The 6,000-nt window shown below is 61.9% G+C and overlaps 1 protein-coding gene across 2 annotated transcripts in view; it reads right to left on the bottom strand.

Moving 5' to 3' along the window:
- Positions 1 to 6,000, bottom strand: part of SCARA5 (scavenger receptor class A member 5) — a 54,141-nt gene that overhangs the window by 3,966 nt on the left and 44,175 nt on the right. The gene's annotated exons all lie outside the window — the stretch shown is intronic.

The following is a 6,000-nucleotide window of genomic DNA, read 5'->3' as shown; positions in this document are numbered from 1 at the left end:
CCGTAGGCGGTGCTGGGGACCCAACCCGGAACGGCTGTGCAGAAGGCAGGCGCCCTGTCCTCTGTGCCCTCTCTCCATCGGAGGCTAATGGTTTTAGAGCAGCATGAGATTCAGGGGCCAAGTGTGGGCTCCCAGGTACGCCCGTGCCCCAAGCCCAGCGTTCCTGTAATCGGCACCCGCCAGCAGGTGGGACCCTGCGACAGTGGATGAGCCACACGAGCCTGTCACCCAAGCCTGAAATGCCCATGGCAGCCCCTCTGGGTGTGTCCGCTCCGTGGGGGACAGATGGTGCCCACATGCCAGGGCCCCTCCGGGCAGTCTCTGCCCAGAATATCCTCCAGCTCCAGCTTCCCATCTCCCTCCCCAGCCCTGGGAGACCCCGCCCTTCCGTCTCTCCCTCCCTACCCTTTGGCAATTCCAGAATGTTCCAGGATTGGGACCAGAGAACATAGCCATTTCCTGCTGGCTTCCTTCTCCCTTAGCAGCAGCGTCTAAGGCTGCTCCTGGCCTTTCCCTGCTTCCTCCCTGTCCCTGTGTGTGCAGGGAGCGTGGTCACCCCCTCCCTTATGGTCACCCCCCCCTGTTACGGTCACCCTCTCCATTACGGTCACCCCCTCCATATGGCCATCCACTCCATCATGTCACTTTCTCTGTATGGTCACCCCCTCTGTATGGTCACCCCCTCCATTATGGTCGCCCTGTCCCTTACACTGACTCTGACACTTCCTGGGGTCCAGGCATGGGTCACCAGGACCAAACAAGTCTCCTCAAATGTCCAGGTGCAAAAAAAAAAAAAAAAAATGTCCAGGTGTAGCTCTGCCGTGGACACTGGCCATGTCCTCTGAGCAAACACCAGGGCAGGTGAGAGCTGGGTCCCCACCTGAGACCCCAGGAGTGGCCGTCAAGCCTGCAGGGAGGAGGGGGATGCGGGGACCCAGGAGACCAAAGACATCCCCAGAACAGTCTCTGGGGGTCCTTGGTCCTAAAGAGCCGGAGGGGGGGCCGGGGGAGCTCTCTGGGGCTTTGTTGATGCTCCTGCTAAGATGAGCGAGTCTGGTGGGCAGGGGTGATCTAAGCCTGTCCCTGCAGCTCGGCCCCAGGGTACAGCTTTCTCACACAGTCGTGCCCACAGCTGCCTGGAGGCAGCTTGGTCTCTTTGAGCCTCCTCTTCCTCTCCCTCTTGGCCTCCTTAAGCCCTCAGATGCCCCTGAAAGTCCTCAGTGCCCCCCTGAGGGCCATGTGGGGTATCCTGGGGTTGAGTACAAGGCTCTCTTCGCCCAGGGCAGGGCATGGGTGAGGAAGGCGGGGCTCTTCGTTCATGTGTGTGCGCGTGCATGTGTGCCTTTTAGTTTGTGGTTCACAATAGAGAACATGCAATGTTGGGGGTTGAACCTGGGGCTCCTGCCCCTGGAGTCTGTGCTCTGGCCCTTTAAGTCTCTCCCCAGGCAGAGGGTGACACAGGCCCCAGGCCCGGGGCTGGGCCCAGAGAGGACAAGGGCCACAGTGAGATGGGGACACTCTGCTTTGATGCCAGCCTGCCCTGCTCCCTTTAAAGTCGGCCCTGCCTGGATAGCGCCCCGCATTCCTTCTCTGTGCCCCAGCCCTGCTGGCCCTGGAATCCCTCCTGTTCTGTGGGACCCCTTTCCCGTGCGACTGTCCACCTTCCCCTCCTACTGGGAGCCCGACTCAGACGCCATCACGCTCCTTTAACTCAGCGGAAGAGTGGGGTTGGGGCAGGGGGCTGCTCTGCCCATCGTCAGTCAGTGGGTGTTTCTCCCCCGAAACAGTGGGGCTTCTCCTAAGGTGCGGGGGGAACCCGGACCATGAGCAGGTGTCCCCACTGCCTGGGTCCGTTTCCTCCTTCAGTGACTCGCCCACTGGCCCCGAGAGACGCCGCGAGGGGTCCCCCAGCACCCCCACACCCCACACCTGCAGCTGTTGCTGAGCTTGCAAGGGACAGTCTTGGCGTGGGTGGGGGGAGCCAGCCCCGGGAGTGCTGGCGCTGGCAGGGACCCTCACCCAGGGGAGAGGAAACGCGGCCAGAGAGGCACACAGCATCTTGCTGCTCCCGCCCAGGCTCGAATCCCAGCCCCACATAGGGTCCCCTGAGCACCACCAGGCGTCACTCCTGAGCACAGACCCAGGAGTACCCCCGCCTGTGGACCCCAAACCACCTCCCCAAAGTAGAGATGAGAACTGGGAAGTGCCCAGTTGTTACCAGGGTACCTGGTCCCTTTCCAGACCCCTGCCGTTTTGCCACTGGCCTCTTCCAGCTCGGCCTGGGAAACCCCAATGTTAAACCAGTGGGAACTGCAGACCACGAGCACTGCTGGAGGAGCACACAAAGAGCCCCCATCTGGGAGGGTCATCTCCCGCCCATGGCTGGTCCCAGCTTGGAGGGAGGCCACTGGCACTCGCTCCTTCCACACTTCCCTTGAGGCTGCGTGGAGGATGCAAACGGTCACCTGCAGGCTTGTGGGGGCGCGCAGGGGGCTGCCGCTCCCCACGGAGAAGACTCAGAACGACCTGTTTAACTCTACAGCCTAACCCCTGGGTACTCGCAGGCACACCCGCCCTGTCTGCCTGCTCCCACAGTGCTCCTTCCGCAGGGCAGCTGCTCTGGGAGGAGCAACGCATGGGGCGGAGCCTCCACTCGGGGGTGGGTGGGGACTCTGGGGAAGGGGTGGAGCCTCTGGGAAGGGCGGGGCTTCCAGAAAAGGGTGGGGCTCTTGGGAAGGGGGTAGAGCCCCTGGGGAAGGGGTGAGGTGTCCCAGGAAAGTGGTAGGGCCCTTGGGGAAGGGGTGGGGCCTCTGGGAAGGGGGGCCCTCTGGGGAAGGGGCGGGACCTCCAGCGAAGGGGCGGAGCCTCTACTTTGCTGGCATAGCAGGACTAGGGGGAGGCTCTGAGCCCCCGTAAGGACAAGTCCTCCAAGGAGAAGGGATTTCCCAGGTCACCCCCAATCTGGAAGCTAGTTGAGTGGCAGCCACCAGATTTCAGGTTGTCCTTTGGCCCTCCCTGTCCCACCCCCACCCCGGCTTAACACCTTCCCCCAGAGGCTGGGAAAATGGGACCCTCTTCCCGGCCCTCCGGTTCTGACTGCAAACCCACAGACACGGCCAGCTCAGGAGGAAGAGGAGGGACGTGGTGAAGGTGGGCCTCTGGCACCCCGAGGGTGCAGGAGCAAGGCCGCCCTCCTCACCCTCCCCTGCATGCCAACCCACACACTAGCGCACTAGAGCAAAAACCCAGGCACTTCCCTTCCAGAGAGGTGGACCCGGGGTCGCCGGCTTCAGCCCTCGAACCCCACAGCCACTCCTCGGCTGGTTTGTTTTCGCTGCCTTTCTGGCCCTGCCGGAGCCAAGCAGAAAAGCGGGAGCTTTGGGGGGCAGCAGGAAGGCGAGTGGGAACACAGGCTCTGATTCTCTGCAGCTGCCGAGGAGAGCCAGTCCCGGGAATAATTCAGACCAGCTGCCCATCGAGGAAGTCGAACTTCCCTTCTCTGGTGAATGAAGTACGCGGGGCCGGCTGGCCTGCTGCTGAGGTGAGGGGCCCCTCTAGGACCCATCTCTTGGCCCTGGTCTCTAGGGGGATCATGGCCCTGCTGGGGTGGACAGGCGCCATCCCACAGGAAATGAAAGGATTCCTTGTCGGGCGCCCTGGAGAGAGGGCAGGCTCTACAGATGCTGCTGGCTGCTTGCTGGTACCCTCCCATGCCTGCACCCCTCTCCCAGAGGTGGGCGGGGGGGGGAGCGAGGGGATGCTCAGGGAAGGGGCTTTCTCAAGGGCACATTATAAAGCGGCCACACCAGAACCACACCGTGGGCAAGGTCGCTGGAGAGTGAGCTCGCCCCTTAAACGGCCCATCCGTTATCCTCAGATATGCCTGACCTCAAGACTGGCGGTTCTCGGGAAACAGGGTCGCGCTGAGGCGGACCCCCAGGACTGTGGTGGCGGTGCAGGATCAAGACACCAAAGTGATCAGGGAGTGACCCCGCATCTGAGCAGGGAGGAGGCCACAGGATCCGGAGCCACACCCCCCACCTCTCACAGACGGGCTGTGGAAGAGACGGGGACCCCACCTGAGGGATACCGCCAGGGTGAATCCCCAAGGGGGAGCATGCTGGGGGTCCTCTGGGGAGCCGATGGCAAGCCTTCCCGCAGGCGCAGAGGCAGGGGGGCCCTGGGAACCAGAGGGCCCCTGTGTTTGTCTGAACAGCCGAGCCCAGCCTGCGTTCCCTGACTCTCAACTTTCCATTTCCTTCCTGCAAAACCCACATCAAGACCGGCGCAGGCGTGGCTCTGCGGGAGGTGCTCTGGTCTGCCCTCGCCTCTGCGGGCAGTGCGCACTGCAGAAATCACGGGCCACACTAGTGTGTGTGTGTGTGGGGGGGTCGCCTCCAAGCTCCGCCCGGCAAGGACAGAGTGGGGTTAGCCCTGGGGGGCCGTGAGGGGAAATGCTCTCAGTCACAAGGCGCTGAGAGGCCAGATGGCACCGGCCTGCAGCTGGACCCCCCAGACCACAGATCCAAGCAATAGGATCCCCGAAGCCCCCGTCCCACGTGACCACAGGCACTCAGGATCCGTGGGTTCCTGCTGTCCCACCCCGGCCACACAGCAGACCCCCAACAAGGGGTGGAACTGCGTGGACCCGTTGACCTGGCGAGAGAAGGGGGGTTTCGCCCACATTGGTGCTCGGGAGTTGCTCTTAGCCCTGTGCTCTAAGGTCACTCTCAGCAGTGGAGTTTAGGGGACCATGAGGTGACAGAGGCAGGACCAGGGCCTCCAGCCTGCAAAGCAAGTACCTGCCCCGTCATTCCAGCCCCAGATGTTTCTGTTGTTCTTGCTTCATTTTCCTTTAAGTCTCAATCTGCATCCCCAGGGCAGTAACCTCTTGCCCGCAGAGAGGGTGTATCCAGGGATCTGCTGAGGGGCGCTCTGTGGACCCCCCAGATGCACCTGGAAATAGCCATGGCAATTTGGGGGCGGGGGGAAGATAGCGCAGGGGCTGACATGTACACCAGGCAAATGTGGGGCCCTGAATCTGCTCCCTGTGTCTGTACCCAGTCCCCGGATACCCGCAAGTGTGACCCCTATAAAAAAAAAAGTTACACTTGATTTTTTTTTTCTTTTTTGGCCACACCTGACAGTGCTCAGAGGTCACTGTCAGGGGAACATAAGTGGTGCCAGCATCAAACCCAGGTCAGTCCTGGGCAAGGCAAGTGCCATCCAATCCCGCCAGCCTCTACACTGGATGTTTCTGCTGCCCTCGGAGGCAGCCTGGTCCCGCACTGTGTGTTTTCAGAAGCCAGCCTTCCCGCCCTGTCCACAGCCTCGAGTCCTGGTGGTCCCTCCTGGGAAGGCCACTGGACACGGTTCTTCTGTCTCCCAGTTCCCACAGTGGCCCTGCCCCACACCTGCATTTTACCACCTGCCTCCTTTTTAGGGGGAGTAGCCAGACCTGGCAGTTCTGGGGTGGGGGGTGGGCACAGGGCTCCTGCTTGCAAAACAGGATCACTAGCCCTTTAAGGGCTGGCAGGGGGGGCAGGGGGGCAGGGGGGCAGGCTTCTTAAAGGAGTCAGGACTTTTATTCCCGCCCCCTCCAGCACATACGCCTAACTGTTAGAGGGCTGAGAGCAGGGCTGGGGGTCTTGAAAGAGAGCAGCTGTTTTCTGCGGCGCCCTGGAAGGCTCTCCAGGGAGAAGGGCACCACAGCGCTCAGAAGCCCTTGGGTTTGTTTCTGGAAGAATTAAGATAGGCTCTTGGTGAACCCACACATCTGGAAGGCCAGACCCCAGCCTCTGCACAGAACACAGAACACGAAGCGGGTGGGGCTGAGCCAGGGTCCGACAGACAGCCGGTGGGGCCAGAGGGGGTTTGCATCTCAGGCTCACCACCTGGCAGCTGGCCAGCACTGCCCCCCCCAACACATATTTGCTCATCAGAAAAGAGGGTTCTGGAAAACAGGGCTTTCAAATTGGGGGGGGGGGCTGGAGCAGAAGC

The sequence above is a fragment of the Sorex araneus genome, chromosome 1 (assembly GCF_027595985.1).
Source record: "Sorex araneus isolate mSorAra2 chromosome 1, mSorAra2.pri, whole genome shotgun sequence".
NCBI classification, from domain to species: domain Eukaryota; kingdom Metazoa; phylum Chordata; class Mammalia; order Eulipotyphla; family Soricidae; genus Sorex; species Sorex araneus.
Note: the sequence above shows the minus strand (reverse complement) of the source record. Positions and strands in the feature narration are given on the sequence as shown.